This window comes from Salvelinus alpinus, chromosome 3, assembly GCF_045679555.1.
Source record: "Salvelinus alpinus chromosome 3, SLU_Salpinus.1, whole genome shotgun sequence".
NCBI classification, from domain to species: domain Eukaryota; kingdom Metazoa; phylum Chordata; class Actinopteri; order Salmoniformes; family Salmonidae; genus Salvelinus; species Salvelinus alpinus.
In genome coordinates this window covers 14,079,214-14,093,023 of record NC_092088.1, presented here as the reverse complement: position 1 = coordinate 14,093,023, position 13,810 = coordinate 14,079,214, and positions in this window count along the sequence as shown.

Sequence of the window (13,810 nt, the reverse complement as noted above, 5' to 3'; positions counted from 1 at the left end):
CCCCATGACAGAGTGGTGACCCTATTCAAAAGGTTATTTTCTAACATACAGTACTATGTCCATGGAACATTACTACGCCTATTCCCTGTACATGAGTAGCATGCTCTACAGCCCTCTCTCTGCCTGCCAGGCACTGTTATCATCCTGACTATTGTTGTTCTGGTTCACCTTTACAGAGTCCACAGAGTCATCTCCACAATGGCGGTGGATGACAGCCAGAAAGACATGCTTTAACTCCCTACCGCCTGGAGAGATAGATTGAGGGATGGAGAGGAAACGAGAGTGGTAGTCATTCATCTTGCCTCCTTTTCACAGCTCTGTCACTCTCCCCTGTGAGCCTCTCCAAACCAAGCCATGGGGCACACACGCACACAGTCACAGTCACAGTCACACACGCACACAGTCACAGTCACAGTCACACACGCACACAGTCACAGTCACAGTCACACACGCACACAGTCACAGTCACAGTCACACACGCACACAGTCACAGTCACAGTCACACACGCACACAGTCACAGTCACAGTCACACACGCACACAGTCACAGTCACAGTCACACACGCACACAGTCACAGTCACAGTCACACACGCACACAGTCACAGTCACAGTCACACACGCACACAGTCACAGTCACAGTCACACACGCACACAGTCACAGTCACAGTCACACACGCACACAGTCACAGTCACAGTCACACACGCACACAGTCACAGTCACACACGCACACACACTCGCACGCACTGGCAAATAAGAGTCAATAAGATATGGTATTTAGGCTAAACCCCTAACAGGCATTGGCCTATAATTATAACATTGGTCTGTGATTGGTCTATGATTATAACAATGGTCTATGATTGGTCAATGATTATAACATTGGTCTATGATTATAACATTAGCCTGTGATTATAACATTGGCCTATGATTATAACATTGGTCTATGATTATAACATTGGTCTATGATTATAACATTGGTCTAAGATAACATTGGTCTAAGATAACATTGGTCTAATATGGTAATTCCTACACTGTAAGCAAGGCATATAAACACTCTATCTTCTCTGCAAAAAACACACATTTTAATTACATGTCAGTGGGCCTAAGTGTATCCATATTTCACATATTAAACATTGCTTCATTGATTGCCGGTAAGAGAGGTGAGAGAGAAAGAAAAGAAAAGTAAAGGACTCAAGCCCATCACCACAGAAAACTCTCTCTGTTTATAATAATTTGGAATGAATGAGGTTTTATGTAACCTTGGCCCTTAGTATTGGGCTCCCTGAAGTCTCTCTCTCTTTCTCAGCTCCATTAGCTCTGATGGAGTGACACTGGCAGTCTTTCCTCGCTTCATCCATCAAATCAACATCAACGCTTTCCAGAGTCACATTCAGTGCACCATACGCAATGCACTTTCTATTTGTGAAGCAATCGAGGGATTCAGATCATTTCCCAACACGTGAGTGATAGATAGGCACATAATGAGGTAATTATGACAGACACACATCGTCACGGTAACCATTAAGTCGGGCAATGTTGCTGTTGTCCTTCTAACTTTGTTAATTTGACTCTTTTTTTAGAACTATTAGGAGAACTACGCTAACTGTCCCCGGACAAAGTACTGTCTATTTGGCTTTTAATAATCCAGTCCAGCTACAAGGTTAGCGGAGAAAGTCTCGACTGTGTGGAAAAGTGATGACTTCAGTGTACCATGTGGCTTGAAGACTAGCGTGTTTTTGAAAGGTTGCCAAACATTGCAATAATGTTAACCCAGCTAAACCTTAACCCACCCGGGCCAGTTTCACCAATAGCGATGGAATTTAGGCTTACAAGTGTTTTAATGAAGCATCTTTCTTACACACCACGAAGAGAGATCAGTTGCTAAGTGTGTCGCTGGAGCATCTGCCAATACTTATAGGATAGAAATCTGCTCTCAGATCAGCTTTCTCAATTCAAATCTTACCCAAAGGTTATATTTCACAATACTGACGACGGATCAGCTCCTAGAAAGATATTACTACCTATGGCTGCAAATATTGAGGCGGCTTATTCTAATGCTTACCCAATACAAATCCACAAAAGCATAGATTTGTCACATCATTGCGCACATGTTAGGCTACACATCTTCAAATATATTGAGACAAATTATAGACAGTAGCCCACAAGTAGCAAAATAGAACTCCATTTATTGAACATGAAGCATATTTCGATATGATTGAAATAAGCCTATAGTCTACTCTGTTTTAATGCAGTCATCTTGGTTTACATTTGACGCATCTTTTTATACTTCGCTTGTTTGTATCAACTGCAAAGACATTTGCAACGTTGTATTCGTAGTCAACTTTGTTCTGAAGTTATCTGTGGTCACAGAGAGACGGATAAACTATGTGAATCTATGTTTCGCAGAGCTCTTCTGTGTATGAAGTCACCAGGGAGGGCAGAAAAGCATCTAACAATGTACTTATCTGTTCCACGAGTGGTCTGAGGCAGGCGTTAGCTTAAAACCTCTCTACAGGATCGTTGTCCCCCCCACGGGACCGTTGAGCTAACGTGAGCTAATGTGATTAGCATGAGGTTGATTAGCATGAGGTTGAACAAGAACATTTCCCAGGACGTAGGCATATCTGACATGTGCAGAAAGCTTAAATTCTTGTTAATCTAACTTCACTGTTCAATTTACAGTAGCTATAACAGTGAAAGAATATCATGTTATTGTTTGAGGAAAGTCCACAGTTATGAACTTGAAAATGTATTAATAAACCAATTAGGCACATTTGGGCAGACTTGATACAACATTTTGAACAGAAATACAATGGTTCACAGGATCAGTCTAAAACTTTGCACATACACTGCTGCCATCTAGTGACCAAAATCTAAATTGTGTCTAAATTGAAATAATACATTATGGCCTTACTTTTGCATTTCAAAGATGATAAAAAAATTAAAAAACACATGTTTTTTTCTTTATATTATCTTTTACCAGATACAATGTGTTAAATTTTCCTACATTAATTTCATATTTCCACACACCTCAAAGTGTTTCCTTTCAAATGGTATCAATAATATGCAGATCCTTGCTTCAGGTCCTGAGCTACAGGCAGTCAGATTTGGGTATGTCATTTTAGGCGAAAATTTAAAAAAAGAGTCCAATCTTTAAGAGGTAGCATTTTCAGGTGCAACATTAATAACGATGGTTTTGGGAAACAGCTCTGAGATTTAACAATGCTACTATGAAGGATCTAACGATGAACTTGAGCCATGGGATGCTTTTGTCAAACCGGGCCCTGGACTCAGACATTGGATATCATTATGACACAATTTTCTGGTCGAAATTGTATACTTGTTGAATGTACATCAAGTAACCAGATTACAACCACAGCGTTGTATCACAATGTTATTTAACATTACACTAACAGGTGTAGTTATTGCAGTTTTTTTTAGAAACACAGCATGTAACTTATCTTACAGGTGCAGTAGCCTAGGTTAGACAAGTAGTAACCACAACATGATCAGATACCAGTCTCAGCATTTCTGCACAGCGCTGATGACGCGTTCAAGTGATTTACATAGCAATTCTGCTTTGTTACTTTGAGCCTAAATAAAAAGTTTAACTAAAGCATGTACCCACTTTCCACATTCTACCATGGCCTGCGTGCAGAAATTTCACCCTCCAATTGACTTAATACCCATGACTCAATACTCTGCTGTAATATGATATTCAAAAGAGCTTTTGACCTGCGTTCTTTGGTGTCTCATTACTCTGAATGGCTTTGTTTATCCCCCATAAAGCCCTCTTAACTCCGAGGGACAGCTAAACGGCGGGACAGAAAATGCTGGCAAGCGCTTTCAGACCGGAAGCGCATTGATTAGTGACAGTAATTAGTAGCCTTTCATTTTGGGACAGCCTTAGCAACGATAACGGGACAGTTTGTGTCTGTGTGCGGTTACAGTATGATGCATATTAGCTATTGGTGAGTGGGCCCGATTCTGCCCAGAGATATAACAGGGATCTGGAGACAGGGAAGCAGCTTTGCACACATTACCATAATATGCACAACAAATGGAGTTCCTACAGCACACATCCTAAAGATGCCAGCTTTGCCACACACGTCATGAGACTTGGCACCATGTTTGAAAGACAGGAAGCAAAACCACAAACACTGCAGCTATAAGCACTGACACAGCAGGCTGTGAGGCTACATGTCAGTGGATGGATGCTTCTCCAAGCAGGTTTCAGTGTTGACAGACAGGTGAGAGGCATGCTGGCAGAGGCAGAGGACAGAGCTGACAAGGAGAGGAGATGCAGGCCACTGATGCCATCACTAGACCTGCCAAGTCAGACAGAGAGGACGCTCAACACAAGACAGAACCAGGGTCCAATGGAAAAAAATGGAAACAAATTGATTTGAAACAGAGGGACTACCAGTACCAGATCTTTTTGTTCTCCTGTTTGTGCCCACAGAATGTGACCAAGCTCAAAACAATAGCAGAAACGTCACAGGGCTCTATGTCTCTGACGAGGAGAGAACAATTTCCAACCTGACTGATGCTTAGCTTAGCTTAGAGAGATAGAGAGAGGGAGGAAGAGAGAGAGAGGGTAAGGAAGAGAGAGAGCGAGAGAGAGGGGGGAGAGATGGAGAGAGAGACGGAAGGGAGGGAGAGACAGGGAGAGGGGAGGGAGGTGGGGAGAGATTGAGAGAGAGAGGGAGGAAAAGAGAGAGAGGGTAAGGAAGAGCGAGAGGGGGAGAGAGAGGGAGAGAGAGACGGAAGGGAGGGAGAGACAGGGAGAGGGGAGGGAGGGAGGTGGGGAGAGACAGGGAGAGGGGAGGGAGGGGGGAGACAGGGGGAGGGGAGGGGAGGGAGGGGGGAGAGACAGGGGGAGGGGAGGGAGGGGGAGAGACAGGGGGAGGGGAGGGAGGGAGGGGGGGAGAGACAGGGAGAGGGGAGGGAGGGGGAGAGACAGGGGGAGGGGAGGGAGGGGGGGAGAGACAGGGAGAGGGGAGGGAGGGGGGGAGACAGAGAGAGAGAGAGAAGATCTGTTTGTTGATCAGTCCTCTGAGATGATGGTGTTCATGACAGATTTCAAGGTCCACTGTATCAAAGTGTGTGTCTCCCGACAGAAAATTGCCAATGTGTTTCTAGGTTGCTAATTGGATACACAAAAAAGACGAAATGACTCGGTCAGTTGGCATGGTAATCTGGTTAATGTATTTGTCCTGAGGCAAAGCTGGCAGAGAGAGAAAAACACCAATACATTATTGTCACTTATGAAATAAACGTTTTGTCATGCCTGTGGTACAAGGTCTGATATACCACGGCTGTCAGCCAATCAGCATTCAGGGCTCGAACCATCCAGTTTATAATGTCACTTATTAACTGCGTGGTTCAAGCCCTGAATGCTGAACAGCCCTTAGCCGTGGTATATTGGTCATATCCCACACCCCCTCGTGCCTTATTGCTTAATTATACCACAAGAGGAAGCATGGATATAAATATTTTACTGTTGTTGACTTTTAGTCACAATAAGGGCGTAAGGAGGTGTGTGTGTGTACTTTTAACTGATATGAACAATCAAGTCCATTCGAGAGACAATCATCAGCAAACCTCCAATAATTCATCCAACGGAGAGTTGAATTCTGGCAATAGTAAAAGCACTACAATGACACCAACAGAATGGCTTGGCTGGTATAAACATACAATACCGAAAACAGAAAAGAATGAAACAAAACACAAAAAGCTCACTCACTCAATACCTCATCGACTGCCTATTTTCTTCAACATTGACCGCTCATCCAGACCCTGCAGACGACCATCATTTATTTGGCGAAGACAAATTAGCCGTACGCTTCCAGAGGGGCTCACCTGACTGCGTGCCTCGGTAAAGGTTACCGCAGGCGGGCGGGCAGGAAAGCAGGCAGGCCAGCACTCTAGGATGGCATTGTGCTGCCACAGAAGCTCCTCAACACCAAACGAGTTCAACATTACACTTAGAGTCCTGGGAGGTAGAATAAAAATAAATGAAAGACAAATAGACGTGCCCCCCTCTCTCTCTGTAGACCTTGGACATTTGGAGAGAAAAATGAAAATGCCAATGTTTCCATAATCCCCAGCATCATCTCTGTATGAGCCCTGCAGAGGGGACATGAACAACAGCATCAACAAACTGTATTGAAATGTCGGCCTTGGTGGGATAGACTCCAGGCGATCTCGCTCCAGTCAAACGTTTTCCTTTCTCTTGCTGTTCTAACCTGTAAGATGACCACAACAGACATGAACCTTTAGACTGTATCGTGTTTTCTAACTTTATCATGTTTTCTTTATCGTATTTTTCTGAGGTGAATTGGCAGTACTTATCTTTTTTAAATAGAATGATGAAATAGATCCATGAAATAGAATGATGAAATATAACTAAATGCTGACTGAACAGAAGAACAGAACCTTGCCCTCCCCTACACTGTAAAACGTTTCCTGTCATTTCTACAGTGTAGGTCCAAGAGTGGATCCCCCCTCCCCCTGAGTTCCCCACCTCAGAAGACATGTGTACTAGTCAGTGTTGTAGTATTCTCCTCAGTGTTGCAGTATTCATCTCTTTGCCTCTCAGCATCCCTAATGAGCCCTATTTGTATTGAAGCAGGCCAAGGCTTTGATCTAAAGGCCCGCGGGCCCCCACTGGGCATGCCCAGTCCAGTCATATCTATTTTGGTGTAAGTAAAACCCCTGGCCTTTGCCAGTCCACGACTATGTGCTTTAATGTTCGACAGACCCAAAAGGTAGTTATTTACATTTTACATTTTAGTCATTTAGCAGATGCTCTTATCCAGAGCAACTTACAGTTGATGCATTCATCTTAAGATAGCGAGGTGAGACAACAACACATCACAGTCGTAGTAAGTACATTTACCCTCAATAAAGTAGCTATCAGCAAAGTCAGTGCTAGTAGGAACATTTATTTTTTATGTGTGGGGGGAGGGGGATTCATTTAAGATACTCTTTGAAGAGGTATGGTTTCAGACGTTTTTGGAAGACGGGTAGGGACTCTGCTGTGCCAGGACAGAGAAGAGCTTTGACTGAGCTGAGTGGGAGTTACCCTCCTGTAGGGTTTAGGGCCAAGGGACCAGAGGTAGTAGAATGGAGTGCTCAGTTTGGGATGTAGGGTTTGAGCATAATTTGAAGGTAGTTCCCCTTGCTGTTTCAAGCACCATGGTCTTGTATTGAATTTGATCTTTGACTGGAAGCCAGTGGAGTGTGCGGAGGAGTGGGGTGAAATGGTATAACTTTGGAATGTTGAACACCGGATGGGCTGCGGCATTCTGGATAAGTTGCAAGGGTTTGATGGCACAAGCAGAGAGCCCAGCCAACAGAGAGTTATAGTAGCCTAGACGTGAGATGACAAGCCCCAGGATTAGGACCGGCACCGCTTCCTGTATGAGGAAGGTTCGTACCAAGGTTATTATAGGAAATTAAAACTGAAACTAAAATGAAAAACAAAAATTAGAAAAATTATTTAGTAAACTGAAATAAAATGATTAAATAACTGAAAAATAAAACTATTCTGAAACTATTAACTTAGACTGCAAAACTAACTAAAATAAAATACAAAATTAAATTATGCTTAGTTTTAGTTTTCTTTTACTTCTTAAACTTTGGGCAAAAATCTAATTTAGTTAGAAGAAAAAAAACATCTAATGGGGTTTTTGAGCTTCTGAATCTGGCAGGTAAATGCTGCCAGTAGATGGCGATGTTTCAAATAGACCTAGCATGTGCATCACAATAACTCGCTATCAGTAGCTAACAGCGAAGAAATCAGAGGGTGAACATGGAGTGTGAGTGTGAAGCATAGGCTTGAATAATGGCGGCAGTAAACCCAACACCAGCAGAAGTCGGTCGCAAAAGGGAAAGCACCGTATGATTATTTTAAGTACATTGCTGGAAAAAATATATAATTGTATTGTAGTGTCAGAATATGGCAGCGTGTGGAACAGAGATAAAAGTGAAAAACACAACCAACTTCAAAGTTCATCTGAACAAGTCACGTGTGCTCCCTCTCCGGCCTTTAGGTCACCAGGCTACTTGTGATGGCGCACACCTGTCACCATCGTTACGCGCACCTGCGCTTCATCACTCACCTGGACTCCATCACTCCCCTGATTACCTTCCCTATACAGTTAAAATTGGAAGTTTACATACACTTAGGTTGGAGCCATTAAAACTTGTTTCTCAACCCCTCAACAAATTTCTTGTTAGCAAACTATAGTTTTGGCAAGTCGGTTAGGACATCTACTTTGTGCATGACACAAGACATTTTTCCAACAATTGTTTACAGACAGATTATTCCACTTATAATTCACTGTATCACAATTCCAGTGGGTCAGAAGTTTACATACACTTAGTTGACTGTGACTTTAAACAGCTTGGAAAATTCCACTAAAGGATGTCATGGCTTTAGAAGTTTCTGATAGGCTAATTGACATCATTTGAGTCGTTTGGAGGTGTACCTGTGGATATATTTCAAGGCCTACCTTCAAACTCAGTGCCTCTTTGCATGACATCATGGGAAAATCAAAAGAAATCAGCCAAGACCTCAGAAATGTTTTTGTAGACCTCCACAAGTCTGGTTCATCCTTGGGAGCAATTTCCAAATGCCTGAAGGTACCACGTTCATCTGTACAAAGAATAGTACGCAAGTATAAACACCATGGGACCACGCAGCCATCATACCGCTCAGGAAGGAGACGCGTTCTGTCTCCTAGAGATGAATGTACTTTGGTGCGAAAAGTGCAAATATATCCCAGAACAACAGCAAAGGACCTTGTGAAGATGCTGGAGGAAACAGGTACAAAAGTATCAATATCCACAGTAAAACAAGTCCTTTATCGACATAACCTGAAAGGCTGCTCAGCAAGGAAGAAGTCAGTGCTCCAAAACTGCCATAAAAAAGCCAGACTACGAGTTGCAACTGCACATGCGGACAAAGATTGTACTTTTTGGAGAAATGTCCTCTGGTCTGATGAAACAAAAATAGAACTGTTTGGCCATAATGACCATAATTATGGGGGAGGCTTACAACCCGAAGCACACCATCCCAACCGTGATGCACGGGGGTGACAGTATCATATTCTGGGGGTGCTTTGCTGCAGGAGGGACTGGTGCTCTTCACAAAATAGATGGCATCATGTGGAAGAAAAATTATATGGATATATTGAAACAACAGCTCAAGACATCAGACAGGAAGTTGAAGCTTGGTCACAATCGGTCTTCCAAATGGACAATGACCCCAAGCATATTTCCAAAGTTGTGGCAAAATGGCTAAAGGACAACAAAGTCAAGGTATTGGAGTGGCCATCACAAAGCCCTGACCTCAATCCTGTAGAATATTTGTGGGCAGAACTGAAAAAGCGTGTGCGAGCTAGGAGGCCTACAAACCTGACTCCAGCTCTGTCAGGAGGAATAGGACAAAATTCACCCAACTTATTGTGGGAAGCTTGTGGAGGCTACCCAAAACGTTTGATCCAAGTTAAACAATTTAAAGACAATGCTACCAAATACTAATTGAGTGTGTGTAAACTTCTGACCCACTGGGAATGTGATGAAAGAAATTAAACTGAAATAAATCATTCTCTCTGCTATTATTCTGACATTTCACATTCTTAACATAAAGTGGTAATCCCAATTGACCTAAGAAAGGGAATTTTTGCTAGGATTAAATGTCAGGAATTGTGAAAAACTGAGTTTAAATGTATTTGGCTGTGGTGTATGTAAACTTCCGACTTCAACTGTATATGCCACTTCCTAGTTCCTTCTCCAGGCTTTCTGTTTCCGTTTCATGTCAGTGTGCTCTTTGTGTTTCTTGTTTTGAATTATGTTCCATTTATTTTAATAAAATACTCACTCCCTGAACTTGCTTCCTGACTCTCAGTGCACATCATTACAGAATAACGCCTCACCTAAGGGAAGTATCTGTCACGTTCGTCGTAGTGAGGAGACCAAGGCGCAGCGTGATTTGAAGACATTCTTCTTTAATAAATGAAGAACACTAAAACACTAAACAAACTAACAAAATAACAAAACGAACGTGAAGCTAATTACAACGAGTGCTGACATGCAACTACACGTAGACAAGACAAAAACACACATACCCACCCTCGTCACACCCTGACCTGACCAAAATAATACAGAAAATATAGAAAACTAAGGTCAGGGCGTGACAGTATCAGGGAGAGTTTTTTGTGTCAGGTGGAATGACGTCGGATCCGGGAGCCGCTACAGGCTTTCATGCCTCAGCCAGATCGCCAGGCTTCCCTGCCTCCGCTGGCTCGTCAGGCTCTCATGCCTCAGCCAGATTGCCAGGCTTCCCTGCCTCCGCCGGCTCGTCAGGCTCTCATGCCTCAGCCAGATCGCCAGGCTTCCCTGCCTCCGCCGGCTCGTCAGGCTCTCATGCCTCAGCCAGATCGCCAGGCTTCCCTGCCTCCGCCGGCTCGTCAGGCTCTCATGCCTCAGCCAGATCGGCAGGCTTCCCTGCCTCCGCCGGCTCGTCAGGCTCTCATGCCTCAGCCAGATCGCCAGGCTTCCCTGCCTCCGCCGGCTCGTCAGGCTCTCATGCCTCAGCCGGATCGCCAGGCTCCCCTGCCTCAGCCGGACCGTCAGGCTTTCAAGCCTTTTCCGGATAGCCAGGCTCCCCTGCTTCCACCGGCTCGCCAGGCTCTCGTGCCTCAGCCGTATTTCCAGCTTCCCGCACATCAGCAGGGGTGACCAGTCCTCTCCTGATCCCCGGAATCGTTCCTTGGGCTCCCGTTCAGCGGGAGCTGAACGGTAGGGGGTACCATCACGTATGATCTCTCTCCGGCGCTCTAGGTTGCCATGCTCCCGCGTCTCAGCCGGACTGACAGGTTTCCCGCGCCTCAGCAGAGGTGACTGGTCCGCTCCTGATCCCCGGGATCGTCATTTTGGTTGGCGTCCTGCGGCTGGAGCCGTGCGTCGAGGAGGGGGTACTGTCAAGTGTGCTCCCTCTCCAGCCTCTAGGTCACAAGGCCGCTCGTGATGGTGCACATCTGTCACCATCGTTACGCGCACTTGTGCGTCATCACTCACTTGGACTCCATCACTCCCCTGATTACCTTTCCTATATATGTCACTCCCTTTAGTTCCTTCCCCAGGCGTTATTGTTTCTGTTTCAGTTTGATGTCTGCGTACTGTTAGTGTTTCTTGTTTTGTATTACAGTGGGGAGAACAAGTATTTGATACACTGCCGATTTTGCAGGTTTTCCTACTTACAAAGCATGTAGAGGTCTGTAATTTTTATCATAGGTACACTTCAACTGTGAGAGACGGAATCTAAAACAAAAATCCAGAAAATCACATTGTATGATTTTTAAGTAATTAATTTGCATTTTATTGCATGACATAAGTATTTGATTACCTACCAACCAGTAAGAATTCCAGCTCTCACAGACCTGTTAGTTTTTCTTTAAGAAGCCCTCCTGTTCTCCACTCATTACCTGTATTAACTGCACCTGTTTGAACTCGTTACCTGTATAAAAGACACCTGTCCACACACTCAATCAAACAGACTCCAACCTCTCCACAATGGCCAAGACCAGAGAGCTGTGTAAGGACATCAGGGATAAAATTGTAGACCTGCACAAGGCTGGGATGGGCTACAGGACAATAGGCAAGCAGCTTGGTCAGAAGGCAACAACTGTTGGCGCAATTATTAGAAAATAGAAGAAAATAGAAGAAGTTCAAGATGATGGTCAATCACCCTCGGTCTGGGGCTCCATGCAAGATCTCACCTCGTGGGGCATCAATGATCATGAGGAAGGTGAGGGATCAGCCCAGAACTACACGGCAGGACCTGGTCAATGACCTGAAGAGAGCTGGGACCACAGTCTCAAAGAAAACCATTAGTAACACACTACGACGTCATGGATTAAAATCCTGCAGCGCACGCAAGGTCGCCCTGCTCAAGCAGGCGCATGTCCAGGCCCGTCTGAAGTTTGCCAATGACCATCTGGATGATCCAGAGGAGGAATGGGAGAAGGTCATGTGGTCTGATGAGACAAAAATAGAGCTTTTTGGTCTAAACTCCACTCGCCGTGTTTGGAGGAAGAAGAAGGATGAGTACAACCCCAAGAACACCATCCCAACCGTGAAGCATGGAGGTGGAAACATCATTCTTTGGGGATGCTTTTCTGCAAAGGGGACAGGACGACTGCACCGTATTGAGGGGAGGATGGATGGGGCCATGTATTGCGAGATCTTAGCCAACAACCTCCTTCCCTCAGTAAGAGCATTGATGATGGGTCGTGGCTGGGTCTTCCAGCATGACAACGACCCGAAACACACAGCCAGGGCAACTAAGGAGTGGCTCCGTAAGAAGTATCTCAAGGTCCTGGAGTGGCCTAGCCAGTCTCCAGACCTGAACCCAATAGAAAATCTTTGGAGGGAGCTGAAAGTCCGTATTGCCCAGCGACAGCCCCGAAACCTGAAGGATCTGGAGAAGGTCTGTATGGAGGAGTGGGCCAAAATCCCTGCTGCAGTGTGTGCAAACCTGGTCAAGAACTACAGGAAACGTATGATCTCTGTAATTGCAAACAAAGGATTCTGTACCAAATATTACATTCTGCTTTTCTGATGTATCAAATACTTATGTCATGCAATAAAATGCTAATTAATTACTTAAAAATCATACAATGTGATTTTCGGGATTTTTGTTTTAGATTCCGTCTCTCACAGTTGAAGTGTACCTATGATAAAAATTACAGACCTCTACATGCTTTTTAAGTAGGAAAATCTGCAAAATCGGCAGTGTATCAAATACTTGTTCTCCCCACTGTATGTTCCATTTATTTTATTTAAACACTCACTTCCTGAACTTGCTTCCCGACGCAGCGCACATCGTTACAGAACAGCGCCACAAATAATTTCACGATAAAGACAAGGTGAGACTGCCATAATTTTGGGGAGGGAATTCGGTCAAGATTCGACTCCTGGTATCATATGAACACACATAAGACGACGAAAATGTTTAGAATTGCAAGCAATTTGCTTTTGAACTGCACTTGTTTCTCTCTGCCAACAACAGTGGTGTGAACCGTTTGAACAGTTTGGTTGTATGGGTTGGGGTTTGTTACTACTCCGTTGAATGGTAATATCCATCCGGACCTATGCCACCAAGGACATGTGTTTGACCAGACTTTTTCAAATAGTACTGGAGCACCCATGCTATAGGTCTACAACACATTAATAAATAGTACTGGAGTACCCCTGCTATAGGACTACAACACATTAATAAATAATACTGCAGTACCCCTGCTGTAGGCCTACAACAGATGCATGGCTCCTAGCCTACCATGCATGAGGCTACTTTCTGTCCTTAATATGCAAACTCAAATGAAATAATATGAAAATTAAATTAAAACTAAACAGAATAAAAAAAAAAATAATAATTGAAAAACTAAATAATAGAAAATCACAAAACTATAAAACCTTGTGCCATACTCTACGGATGTTGTAGAGCATGAACCTGCAGGAGCGTGTCATTGCTTTGATGTTTTCAGAGAATGACCGGGTGTTGTCCAGGGTCACGCCAAGGTTCATTGCGCTCTGGAAGAGAGACACCGCAGAGTTGTCAACCATGATGGAGTAGTCTTGGAGCGGCAGGCCTTCCCAGGGAGGAAAAGCTGTCGAGGTTGAGATTGAGCTAGAGATGGTCGGCTGACATCCAAGCACCTGGGTGTCAGAAGGGGAGGAAAGGTAGTGTCATCCGCATAGCAATGATAGGAGAGAGCATGTGAGGATATGACAAAGCCGAGT